Here is a 13,789-nt window from a genome sequence, read left to right as displayed (position 1 = left end):
GGGAAAGACATGGGGATCAGTCTCATGATCTTTTTCTGACAGCAAGCCCTTCACAGGATTTTCTCATGCGTGAAGTTACTTGGCACAAACTTTGACGGTCTCGTTTGGCATAATGGTTATGTACACAGATGTTAAGAGTCAGATTGTAATCTTCACTCTTCCACTTACTAAATGTGTGGCCTCGGACAAGTTATCTGAGCAAGTTCACTGGATGAGGGGTAGGAGTGCTCACTTTTGCTCCTCAAGGCACCTAAAAATCTGTTGATATCAGATCTGAAGCCCATGGCTGTCTGATTGCCCTGAAGGGAGCATGTAGACAGGATTATCCGGCCAAGGAGAATCCCATGTTCTATTTTTATTGAGTCTCTATTCCCCTAGAGTTACCAAAAAATCAAGAGATGAGTCTGACAGAGTCTACATCTTCTCCAGGCCATATCTAGGGGCTCTCAGGCAAGGACACAGACAGCTAGCCTCGTGTTTTGAGGTGGAGGGACAGCAGACGTCGTAGGTTTCAAGCGAGAACTTCATAAGCCCCAGGGACAGCCATGTAGCTGGGCATCCAAGAGATGGGAACCTAGTTTAGAAACAGGAAGAATCCTTGAAATCCTCAGCTGCAGTAGATTGGGAATCTTCACTCCAGTATTACACCTTTGATCTGACAGCTACTCCCTTCTTTTCCAACACAAATTCCACCCTTGTCAATTTAGGCAGCACCCTTGAGCTGGCCCTGATCCATCTCTGTTGCAATATCCTGTGCAAACTTCATGGGTAACGAGTCCCTCGTTCTTGAAACAGTCAACTGACAGTTACCTGAAATAGGAAGCCATGGCTGAAATTCTGAAACTCAATAATGCACGGCATAATGCTAATCACTGGAAATGAGTGATTTGTTTTCTAATATTTTATCCCTCTAATATGCCTCCCAAGGTATCCGCTTCAAAAACAAAAAAGCACATAAGAGAACTAAGGAGAGAATATTCCATTTTTCTGCTTTGCCCCTCTCATTATTAATGTTAGCTTTGTCCAGTCCTAGGCATCACATGCAGACACAACATGTCTTCCTATGTGTCTCTTTTTCACAAACAGGCAAATCTTTCCCAGAAGTTCCCAAGCAGACTCGTCTTTGTGTCTCACTGACCAGAATTGCATAAGGTGACCTGTTGATTTCTACACTATTCACTGACAAGGAGAGTGAGTGGCTTAAGGAAGCATAACGCTGAGTGAAAGAGGGTAAATTACAAGAGGAAATGTGGAGAAAGAGGAAGAAAGAGAACGGATGTTGTGTGAACAATACCGATGTCTTCTCATCCATTGAGGATCAGCGGGCTCCTCTGTGTTGTAGGCCACACTTAACTTTCTGCCACCTGACTTATTCAGGCCCACATACTGAACAATCACAGATTTGGCTGACAGACAGGTGATCTTTGCACTTTTGTTTTACTAAGATTACCTTTTTTGTTGTTGTTTTTAGGTCTCTCTCAGCTAGATACTTACCCTCCTCAATTGCTTTTTTGACAATAACCCTGGGCTGCCTTTGCTTTCCCATTGAGAAGACTTTTATTTCTTCACCCCACCACATCTCTTAGGCATTTTAGGCCACATGGCATTACAATGGAGTTATGGTATTGACGTGTAAATAAAACTCTGTCAACTTCCCAGTCAAATGGGCTAGAAACTTTGTGGCACCATTTCTAAAATATATCCATACAACTCTAGGAACATCCTACAAAAAACGAGGATTCTGTGGTCACGTAAGTTTGGGCAATGTTGCATATGCTTCTCTTCTCTTACAGATTCTAGAGTCAGAAGATCTGAGAAGTCCTGCAGTTAAATAAACTAACTCAGAATAAGTTCTGGCACCAAACTCCCTGTGTTCAAATCTGAGTTCTACCATTTTATAACTGTGTAAGTGCTTTAAATCTCTGTTTTGTCGTTTGAGAAAAGGGGAGTCTAATGGTACTATCTAATGGGGGTTGCCGTGAGAAGTAGGCGAGATAATCCATGGGAAGACTTTAGCACAGCTTTTTTCATTCATTTAACAAATACTTATTGACTACCTGCTATGTGTCAAGGCCCCCGGTGTCATGGAGGCTACATTCTAATGAAGGAGAAAGGGGACAGACAATGAACAAGTAAATACATAGAATAATCTCAGATAATGATGAGTATTATGAGTAAAATAAACACGATAATGTTATAAAGAATAACTAAGATGAAAATGGCTGTTTTAGATGGAAGGGTCAGAGAAAGCATTTCTGAGGAAGGTCTTTTATCTGAGACCTGAGATATGAGGAGACTGAAGTCGTTTCTCTATTCATTCAACAAATGTTTATTGAGCACTTACTATGTGCCAGTACTGTTTTAGGCACAGAGGATAGAACAGCAAGCAAAATTAGATAAGAATACCTGTCTGAATGGAGCTCACATTCCAGTGTGGGAAAACAAAAGTAAAAGGAAAATATATAGTGTGCCAAATGGTAATAAGCGCTATGGGGAAAGAAAGACAAGAATATTTAATTTTAACTTTAAATTTTAAACAGGATTGCAGGAATCCCTCACTGAAAAGGTGAAGCAAAGAAGGACATGAAAGAGGTGAGGAAGTGAGCCATGCAGAAATCTGGGAAAAGAGAAGTCTAGGCAGGAAAAAACAGCAAGTGCAAAGGCCCTGGGCCAAGAGCATGTCTGTTGTACTCAAAGAAAAGCAAGTGGGCTAGAATGCCTAAAGAAGAATAAGCAAAAGGGAGGGTGGTAAGAAAGCAAGTACCAGATTATGTAAAGATAAGCAAAAGTCTGGAATTAAATTCTTCCAGGCAAATGGAATAACAACTGCAAAGAGCCCACATCAGGACCAAGGTTGGCCTATTCAAGAGACAGAAAAGTGGCTGAAAGAGCTGCAGCATACTGAGCAAGGGAAAGAGTTGAGATGAGGTCCAAGAAGTCATCCAGGTCAGATCATGTAGAGCCTTATATTATGATAGGCCACTGTAAGGAATGTATATATATATTTTTTTTCCTAAGTACATTGAAAAAAATTAACTATGATGGCTGTTGTTGTTATTCGTGAGATTCTATTCTTCTGAATATATTGAGAAATGTTGCCTTAGGGCCAATTTTTACTGACCCTCTTGCTCATCCCCCAAATTAATGAATCCCCAAGTGTTGTGAATCATTACATAGCAGGGCTACAGCAAAAACTTACTAATAGGTGTCTAAACTCTTTTTTTCTATTTCTTAAGTTACGGTTGGATGAAATCACTCCTCTTCTCAAAAATTGCTATTGATTTTTTTCACTTGTAGAATCAAGTCCATGCCCAGTAGCTGGCAAGGATTTAAAGATCTTGCTCTAGGTCCCCCTCCACATATTCCTGTTAAAGACACTGAATGGACAAATTGTGTTCTGAATGTCATGCCTGATCAGCGCTCCACCATTTAGCTCATGACATTCGCTCAGCCTTAATATGTTCTTTGCATGTTGGAAGTTTTCTCTTCCTTCAAAGACAGCAGAGTTTCTGCTCCTCTGAAGTTGTGCCTGCTATCCCCAGGCAGAGTCAGTCCCTCACTCCTCCAGCTATGTACCCATCAGTGCCTCAGTTTGGTGTGTCTGTCAGATAGCCTTGCTGTCGACTTAGTTGTTGCCACGTCTGTCACTCCCGCTACACTGTAAGCACACTGAAGGCCAAGGCCTTATTTTCTTCATGTTTTCTAGAACGAGCGAATAGCACAAATGCTAATATGCAGCAGGTGCTCAATAAGTGGCTGATGAAATGAAACTTAAGAGGCAGGAATGTGAAAAACACCTTTAAGTAAAACACTGGGCCACAAAGAGAATAATAATATGGCCATGCTGTCAAGGAGTTTATAAATCAATAATAGTAGCCACCCTTGATTGAGTTGTAGCCAGGGTACAGGCACTATCCACACGGTATGCTATTTAACACTCATAGCAACCCAGTGAGGTGGGTGTTATAACCCCCAGTTTACCGAATGAGGTTAAATCACTTGTGCAAGTTCATAGAGTAAGCAACAGGATTCAAACTTAGGTCCCTCCAGCTCCCAAGCCTGCTCTCTTTTCAGTATACATTGTATCAGTTGGGATCCAGCCAGGAAAATAAACCCGTCTTTCAGAGGACAGGACATTTTTTACAGAAGATTAGTTATACAGATGAATGGAGGAGTGAAGAAGCCAAATGGTGAAGAAACCCAGAGATTTATCAAAATTAGGAGGTGGCTCTCCTTGTTGTATGGATAACACCGGGAGAAGATGGTGTTACCAGAGCCCAGAAGCCTGGACTGTCAGGAAGAGGAAGATGGAACCACCCAGAGAACTGCCCCAAGGAGAGCTGGGGCCAGGAAGGGAGTGGCTATCCAGTGGCACCCCGCCAGATTGCACAGGAAGCAGGGAAAGAAAGAGTGAGAAATACCCTGGCTTCTCCTTTCCTGTGCTTCCAATCTTTGACGAGGCTTCCTAATGCCTTAACCTATCAAGAGCCAAAGAACAAGAGAGAGCCTGTGAGAGGCAATAAAGAGCAGAGCATGGAAAGGTGCGGGTGGGTCTGAGACTAGTGCAAGCATGCTACCTCTCTACCTGAAATGAAATGAAATTGTTGTTATCTGAGAGCTAGGAAGAACGGCAAAGATATTAAGTAAATTCAAAAGAAAGGGAGATCAATGGTGGCTGCAGGAGCCAGGGAGAGACTCCCCAGGAGGAGGGAAGTTACACTGATTCCTAAAAAAAGGTAGAATTTCTATAGGTGAAAAGAGAGTAAGTGTTCCTGACAGAAGGAAACACCTAAGTATTTTCCTACAGGCAAAGAATACTATTCATTCTTTTAAAAAGTCTTTCTGCTCAGTAGATAAAATGGAATATCTGTAATATATGCGCACAGTATAAATAAAAACAGAAAACATTCATATGCACACTCTCCAAACTCAGGAAGAATTCACCAGTATCTGCAATTTTTATGTCTAAATATATATACACATATATATACACACACACGTGTGTGTGTGTATGTGTGTGTGTGTACGAGATAAACTTACCATTATAATCATTTTTTGACTGAGGTATAATTGACATATAACATTATATTAGTCTCAGGTATGCAATGTAATGATTTGATATTTGTATATATTGCGAAATGATTGCCACAATAAGTTAACACCATCACCATACATGGTTACAAAAATGTTCTTTCTTTGATGAGAACTTTTAAGATACACTCTTTTAGCAACTTTCAAATATACAATACGGTATTGTTAGCTATGGTCACCATGTATACATTACATCCTCAGGACTTATTTATTTTATACCTGGAAGGCTGTGCCTGTTGATCCTCTTCATCCATTTTCACTCCCCCCCACCCCCCACCCCTCTGCCTCTGGCAACCACCCATCCGTCTTCTGTATTTATGAGCTCAGCTGTTTTTTGTTTTGTTTTAAGACCCACATATAAGTGAGATCAAATAATCATATTTAAGTGTATAAGTTAGTGGTATTAATTACATTCATAATGTTGTGCAACCATCATCATTATTTCTGAACATTTTTCATCACCCCAAACAGAAACTCAGTAACCATCAAGCAATAACTCCTCATTTCCTCCTCCCCATATACCCTTGTAATCAATTTACTTTAAAATATAACAAAAAATAAGGTGAATTAATGGATGGTTAGAGGAATGTTAATAGATGGATAGATATGGGGTAATAAAATGTTGCTAGATGAATAGACATGTATAATAAAACGCTAATGGTAAAATCTAGGTGGTGGATATACAGGTGTTCTGTAAATATTTTTAAACTTTCTTGTATGTTCAAAATTTTTCTCAGTAAAATGTTGCGGGGTGGGAGGAGGAATTCCACGCTTGGGCCCCGGGCCCAGAAATTCTGGTTTAATTGGTTGTGTTTGGGCCTGGACATCAGAATTTTTAAAAAGTTCTCTGAATGATTTCAGTATATGGCCAGAGTTGAGGACCACTGCATTAAAGTATGCCATGGGATCATAGAGCCAAGACAAGCAGAATAGGGCACGGGGTAAGCAGGAGGGGTGGAAAGAGAGAGGGCCTCCTGACTGGGTCCTTACGTGCTCTCTGTGGCTGGACAGGCAGATGAGCCAGCTCCCCATGAAGAAGGCAAGAAGCAGCTACTCAGTGGGTTCTTGACAACATAGGATTGGCCAGGGTTCTCTGAAGTTCTCAAAATGGGACTGAGAAGTTTATATGTAATTTAAGAGTGTAATTTGGCATGAGTCATCCTTTGCAATGTTTCCTATAGCTTTAAACAAGAGCATCCCTTCTTTCAGAATGATACTTTTAGCATGTTAGCTCCCTTTAACCTTTGAGAAGTGTAAAATCCATTTTTGACATGTATATACACATATTTTAATGTTTACTAACTCATCTCTAAACCATTTTTATGGAGATAAAGAGATGGGCCTATTGGAGTAGAAAGAAAATATTATAACCTGAGTGGCCTTGGGCTCATGGGTCAGCAGGGAGGGAAGAAGAAAAAGCTAGGCCTGCGTAAGACAGGGGCCAGCAATAGAGCCTCGCTGTTAGGCTTGGAAATTTGACAATTCCAAGGAAGCATCTGTAACCCAATTAACCAGTGAAAATGGTAATCGACGCTCCCCAGAGAACTGATGTCCGTACTGCCCACTTACAATATGTCCTCTGCAGTAGTACGAACATCTTCTGCAACCCTTCTTCTACTCCCAGCTATTTTAAAATCTTACTCAGGAGGTTACGGTGGTGTGTGAGACTGTTTGTCCCTGCAGTAGATGACCCCAGTCCATTTAACCATATGAAAGGAGACAAGAACACTAATCTGATCCCTTGTCATGGGACCTTAGCCTGGCTCAGTACAAGTCCCAGCTGGAGGCAGAACAGGGCCCAAGGGCAGAGGCAGAACGGCATACGAGGAAGAGGACCAAAGGTCAGTCACAGAGCAGCTGTATGACAGGTGAGATCTAAGGGGAAACTGTTGGACTAAAAGCAGGAAGCAAACAGAAGTTCAGGAGCCAAAGGAATGCAAGAACACATCGGGAAGGGGGATGCCAGACAGGAAGGGGATCGGAGCTTTGACTATGAATGAAGCTCATTCTTGTTGGGAGCTTGCCCTGTGGTGCCTGGGTGAGCAGGAAGGAGTTAGGAAGTGCAGGGTGGGACAGTCTTTAAAAAAACAAAGGGCTTAAACTATATTATCACACAGCCTATTAATTGATGCTCATTTTGATGACCTTGAGCCATCCAGAAGAGGTTAAATGTGGTATCTCCCATTTAAAAAGTAAGGGAAGTATGTAAAACATTTTAGAAAAGTCTTCAAATAATATGGTTTAAAAAAAAAAAGTTCTTTTACCCTTGAAAGGATAACCTTCAGCTGCCAGGAAAATTCACATATGTGTAATCCCACATTGCCCCCATAAATCTAGGTAGCTGTGGCAGCGATTCAGAGAAGGAGAGACAGAGTTTTTTCACTTTGGATGTCTCCATTTCTTCCAGCTAGAATGACAGCTATTTTCCTTTCTCCCTCATTTTGGAGTTGTAAAGTATGTTAACATTCTTATATAGCTTTGATCCAATTTAGAAGTTTTGAAAACTTTCAAGGAAGGACTACAATGGGTTGGCATAAACGCTGTGCTTATTTGCTACACCCAGGGGCCTGTGGGCTGTGACACTGTAATTGGGCCCCCTGAGTACTATCGCTGATGGGTAGGAAAGAGGAGAGGCAGGAGAGCAGAACAGAGCCCTGAGGCCACATGGAGCAGGAAAAGATTGCCCTAAAGGACAGAGGGTGCTGCTTCCAGTAGGAGTGTGGGAAAGAATGCTTGCCAGATATCTACCACAATCTATCAAGTTCACACAAGTGATGAGTGAAATAGCAGGGACCTGAACCCCGGGTTTTTCTATCTCTAAATGTTTTTTTTCTCCTACTGATGTGTCTCCTTTGCTGGAGAAAACATTTACAATCGCTGCAAACTCTTGCTGTCTGCCCTCTCTCCTGCCCTGCTTTTACCCCCAACCTGGAGTCCGCTTGGGTGGAAATGCAGCATATAATGGGCCCAGAGTTAATCATCTGCAGGTTTCCCCTGATAAGTCACAGTATGTTTGCTGCACTCCTTCCAAGAGTCAACAGCAGCTGTGGGGATGTGCCGAGAGTGGCCTATGGCATTCAGAGCACTGGCCCAGATGGGAGGCAGTGTACTGGGGAGCCTATCTGAACACCACCATCTGGAATGCCTCTGTTGCCCTGAAGGTCCTTGTCTGTGTCTCCAATGGACACAGCTTAGAGATTCTAAAAATTGAGCCAAGTTCACTGGATGTACAAATGGCCTGACGTCAGTGGAATTTACTCATAATTTAGGCCTCATGTGTGATGTACTGTCTGAACTCAAAGATCTGTCCAAATGATCAGAGAGGAAGACGAGAAGGAAGAAGAAAAAGTGGAGGAAAAGGAGAAGGAAGAAGAGAAGTAAGAGGTGGAAGAAAAGGTAGATGAGAAGAAGGAAGAGAAAAGTAGGACATGGCCAGGAGCAGTGGCAGGACAGGTTCAGCTTTTGACTCCTGGGGCCAACGGTCTCTGTAAGTTTGTTGAAAGCATCAGTGCCAAATAAAACATGGCCTTTTAAAACACTGAATTACGTGAGTGCAGAGCTGTTAAAATCAGTGTAGCAAAAATCCAGCTGGGTTTGGCCAGTGCCACAAAGTACAAAATGATGATCACTTGTTCTGCCAAGACCCAAGGTTCCCCACACCTGGTGGCCTGAGCAGAGTTATTTGGATATATGTCCAGATCACCATTCTTTAAAACGAGGAATTTGCTATTGAGAAAGAGATAGCTGTTGTTTTTCTTGCCCCGTATCCAGAGGTAGATTTATTGTGAAGCCAACAAAGTTTAAGCTTCAGAACCCTTCATTTGCATGGGTCCCTGTAAGTGCTGGGAGATTCTATGAATTATGGGGTGTTCTAGATGGGGAGAAGAAGCCACGTGACAATCAAAAAGCATTTAAATATGAGCATTTCTGGTAAATGGCCTAAACAGACCTTAGAAGAAAAGAATCGAGTCTCCAAGATTCCAGTAATTTGCAGTGACTTATTTTCTCATTCTAAATAAAATCATGGGGCCGGCCTGGTGGCACGGTTAAGTGCGCACATTCTGCTTCAGTGACCCGGGGTTCACCGGTTTGGATCCCAGGTACGGACATGGCACCGCTTTGCAAGCCATGCTGTGGTAGGCGTCCCACACATAAAGGAGAGGAAGATGGGCACGGATGTTAGCTCAGGGCCAGTCTTCCTCAGCAAAAAGAAGAGGATTGGCGGCAGATGTTAGCTCAGGGCTAATCTTCCTTAAAAAATAAATAAATAAATAAATAAATAAATAAATAAAATTCACTTTCATACTTATTTTTAAATTTGTAATTTTGTGTCATTTTTATTAAGGAGAGGGCCAAAATTATAAAGCAACAGGTTCCCCAAAACCTGAACCTGTCTGCTTCCATTGCTTTTCTTCTGGCTCCCACACCTTAATTTGCCTTTGTATAAAGGCCCTACTACTCACTCAGTGGTTGGCACTTGATCCAGACCTGGCCAAACAGAGAGACAGTGATTGGTTCAGGAATAAGCATGTGATCCAATTTGGGCCAATGAGAATCAGGGCCAAAATTTGTGCTGGATCTTCCTACTATGGCTGTTGTTGTGGAAGTTGTGGGAACCCAAGTTTGACATTGACAACAGCCATTTTCCTTCTACAACAGGAATCTACCTGAGAATAAAGTTAGCATAGACAAAAGAAGAGCTGAGAGATAAAAAGAAGCCAAGTCCTGATAATGTCACTTGGTGCCCCTGAAACCAACTGTATTGAAGCTGGTATAAATAATCCTGGCATTTTCAGGTAGACAAGTCAATAAAGCCCTCTTTATGGCTTAAGCTAGTTTGAGTTGGGTTTCTGTCATTTGCAACTGAAAGAGCCTTGACTAATAAAGGTCCCATTGTTCTAGAAAAAGGTAACTATTATTATTTCAGTTCAGAAGATGATTCTTTAGTGTATTTGCCTCTTATTTTCCCCAGCTTTATTGAGATGTAATTGACATATAACTTTGTGTAAATCAAAAGTGTACAACTTAATGATTTGATACACGTATATATTGCAAAATGATTACCACAATAAGGTTTGTTAAAGCATCCACTATCTCACATAATTACAATTATTGATCACTCTTGTTAAGGGCCTAAGTAACCTACTGTATCTCAAAAGCAACCTTATGAGGTACATACATACAGACCTATTTTGCTCAAGAGGAAATTGAGGCACATAGAAATTAAGTAACTTGTCCAGTTGGTATGAACTCTGGTTTTACAGCTTGAATTGCTAACTGTTATACTGTGCTCCTTGAGCCAGCTGATTCAGAGGTTACTAACATCATTTTAAGAAGAGCTCTCAAACCAAGACCTCATTAGCTGTTGCCAGCCTGTGGATCACATGCTCTTAGAACAAATGCCAAGGCTGGACAATATGATCCACTTTCCACAGAATTAGCCAAGAGTGGCAGGTACCAAGAACATAACAGATTCTTAACCAGCCAATATGTGTATACCAGCCAATGGAGCCCAACAATAAATCTCTCTTCTTTTGTTCCGGAAACTCCTAAAGGGTCTCTCACAAATGCTTCCCTTTGTCCTCTTTCTCTCATTTCATCCATAACTATATAGCTCCCTGGTGTCAGTACTGACACTTTCTAGTTCTAGCTCATCTGTCATCCCTACTTCTTCTGACGTGTTGTCACTGATATTGATGGGGAACCCCCAACGTGATTCTGCTTCAGTAGTCTTCATGCTAAACGGACTTGAAGGCTCCCAATCTGTCTTAAACTATCCCCACTATGCCTCCAAACTGGATTGCCTCATTCTCAGTTTCCTACAATTCCTTCTTCTTGTGCATCTTCCAGACTTGCTTCTAGGACTACTTCTATGTTATTCTCTGTCTATGGCTCCACCCTGACAGGTTTACAAAGATTGAAAGGCTGGATCCCACTGTCACCAAAACAAGTATCTCAGACTTGAAGTTGTGTTGACTCAGCCCTTTTATTTTTCAGCAAACATTTATTGAGTACCTACTAGGCACTGGGGATTGAGGGATGAATGTGACAGGGTTCTTTCTAAAAGCTCTCAAAGTATTGGAGAGAGATTGGATGGGACACAAGGTTAACAGGTCCCATGAATAGAATGACTTGGAATCACAGCAGAGGGAGGTGCCAACTCATGGAAGGGAGGGAGGAGGCTTGTTAATGAAGGATTGCAGATGAAGCAGAAGGGAAACTGGTCTGAGGTTTCAGTAGCAATCACCACACAGAGAAAAGAGAAGAGCATTCCATGCAAATGGAACAGCATGTTCAAGGCTAGAAAAGCAATAAAGGACATGACTTGTTTGGGAAACAGCAAGAATTTTGGTGTGGGAGGAGAAGATAGTCTTTGAGAGAGAATGGTGAGAGATGAATCTAAGAAAGTAGGTAGAGGCCAGCTTGTGAAGTCCTTGTGTGCTGTGTTAAGGAATCTGGAATCCATCCAGTCTTCATAGGAAGCCACTGAAAGATCTCAAGCAGAGAGTGACATGATTACATTTGTATTTCAGATAGATCACACGGACAACAGTGTCACCCCCTTGTAGTAATCAGGCCCTTCCTTCCAGCCCTGCTCTTTAAGAATTTGAGGTTCTTCAAATTGGTCCAAATTTTAGCTTCCAGGATTACTACTGTTGTCAGATTTTTCTCTCTCTTTCCTCAATGCACAATCAACATACCCTGAGGCTCCCCCTTACCCATCAGCCTGAGTTATATCATTCTCACTTGAAGGGCATTTTCATAATACATAGGCCTGTGTGATATACTCCCCTCTCGCCCTGAAATTCTGATAGACCTAAGGTCTGGGAAGGTAAGTAGGAATGGCTGGAGAGACTAGGGTTTTGGAAAAGTTTATTCTCTTAAAGAATGAGGATCTGGCCATGGGAACTCTAATAAAGATCATGTGCCTTTCGATACCATGGTTGTTATTAAAATACTATAAAATCTGCATTGATATTTTAATAAATGATAGCCTCTATAGTTGGTTGAATGGAGGCCCCCCCAAAAAGATATGCTCGTGTCCTAACACCTGGCCCCTATGAGTGTTACCCTATTTGGAAAGGAGTCTTTGCTGCTATAATTAAGTTAAAGATATTGAGATAAGAGCATCCTGGATTATCCAGGTAGGCTGTAAATCCAATGATGATCGTCCTTATAAGAGAGAGAAGAGGAGATGAGAAGGACAAAGAGGAAGACAGAGATTAAAGTTAGGCAGTCACAAGTCAAACAGCGTCTGGAGCAACTAGAAGCTGGAAGAGAAGAGGAAGTATTATCTCCTAGGCCTTCAGGATTGTGGCCCAGCAGACACCTTCATTCCAGACTTCTGGCCTCCAGAACAAGGAGAAAATAGATTAGTTGTTTTAAGCTACCAGATTTGTGGTAATTTGTTATGGCATTCTTAGAAAACTTATATACCCTCTTTCTAATAGTTTATGCCTAATAGTCACTTTTCAGAGCAGAGGCAATTTTCAAAAGTGTTGTTCGATGGTATAATACAAATGAATTTGGGCAAAGTAACTTAGTCTCTCTGAGCCAGTTTTCTCACCTAAAAACATGGAAATAGTGATCCCAACATCACAGAGTGTTTAGACTATTAAATATGATAAAATAAAACTACCCAGCAGATAACTGGCAAAAAAGGCACTTGCTCAAAGATTCACGCATTTGAGAATAGGACCCAACACACACTGCACAGACACTCTGGTGAAACAAGGTGTCTCAGGAGAGAGCTGGAATAGTTAACATGCAAAGTCCTGGCCTGTGTCAGAATCTCTTTTGCATGCAACCGCTTACATACGTCTGGTGACAGCTCTTGTTCTCACCAGCTAACCACTGCCCTCTCCCCCAACCTTCTCTACTTCCTGTTTACGTAGATTGCTGCTTCCTGGCCAGGGGAACTGAACAGTTTCAGCCAGACTGCTTTCCCCCTGGACCTATGCCAAGACTACCTTCTTTACTCTCCTTTTCTCATTCTGCTTTCTTCTTGTCTTAGAAGCCATCACGTTAATGAGGAACAAACTGCCGCCCTGAGCAGTCCCCAGCTAAGCAGTTGATCCTCTCCCCGGCTATTGGATAGAATCAGATGGATATGAGAAAAAAACATATCAATTATTACGTAGGCATCAAGAAATCTGTCCATCCCATTGCAGCGCCTCCAAGCTATTAATACTGACACTTTTTTCATTCAACTGTGCTGGTCACCATGCCTGCATTCTCACCGTGCTAGGCCCGACCTGTTTGTGTGAAGCAGTCTGACGAAAGCTGGAAGGACAGCAGTAGGTTAACTTGACCAGAACATCAGGCTGGGAGGTCACTGAAATAATCAAATTCATGGTTCTCAATATGAGGCCAATGTACACATCAGCTGAGAGGCTCTTTCAAAATAAACAGAAAAACAAGCAAACATTTGGAACTGGAAGGTAGGTATGGGTATTTTGAAAAAAAATCCCTAGGTAATAATGATTTTCTCCACACCTCCAGGCTTATCATCCTTAACACAGTAGATAAGAACGTGGACTCTGGAGCCTGACTGGATTAAAATTCTGGCTTTGCCACCCATGGGTTGTGTGACATTGCACATGTTACTTAACCTCTCTGTGCCTCAATTTCCTCATCTGTAAAACAATAGAAATAATAGCTACCTTTGTCACTGAATTGTGAGGAATAAATGAGTTAA

General features: G+C 41.8%; 1 long non-coding RNA gene across 1 annotated transcript in view; it reads left to right on the top strand.

The window, feature by feature from the left end:
• Positions 1 to 13,789, top strand: part of LOC103541674 (uncharacterized) — a 39,500-nt gene that overhangs the window by 13,438 nt on the left and 12,273 nt on the right. The window contains exon 4 of the long non-coding RNA XR_011541632.1: positions 1,794 to 1,905. This is a non-coding gene — a long non-coding RNA (uncharacterized lncRNA). The remainder of the gene's footprint in view (positions 1 to 1,793; positions 1,906 to 13,789) is intronic.

This window comes from Equus przewalskii, chromosome 6, assembly GCF_037783145.1.
Source record: "Equus przewalskii isolate Varuska chromosome 6, EquPr2, whole genome shotgun sequence".
NCBI lineage: Eukaryota > Metazoa > Chordata > Mammalia > Perissodactyla > Equidae > Equus > Equus przewalskii.
This window is presented reverse-complemented; position numbering and strand designations above follow the sequence as displayed.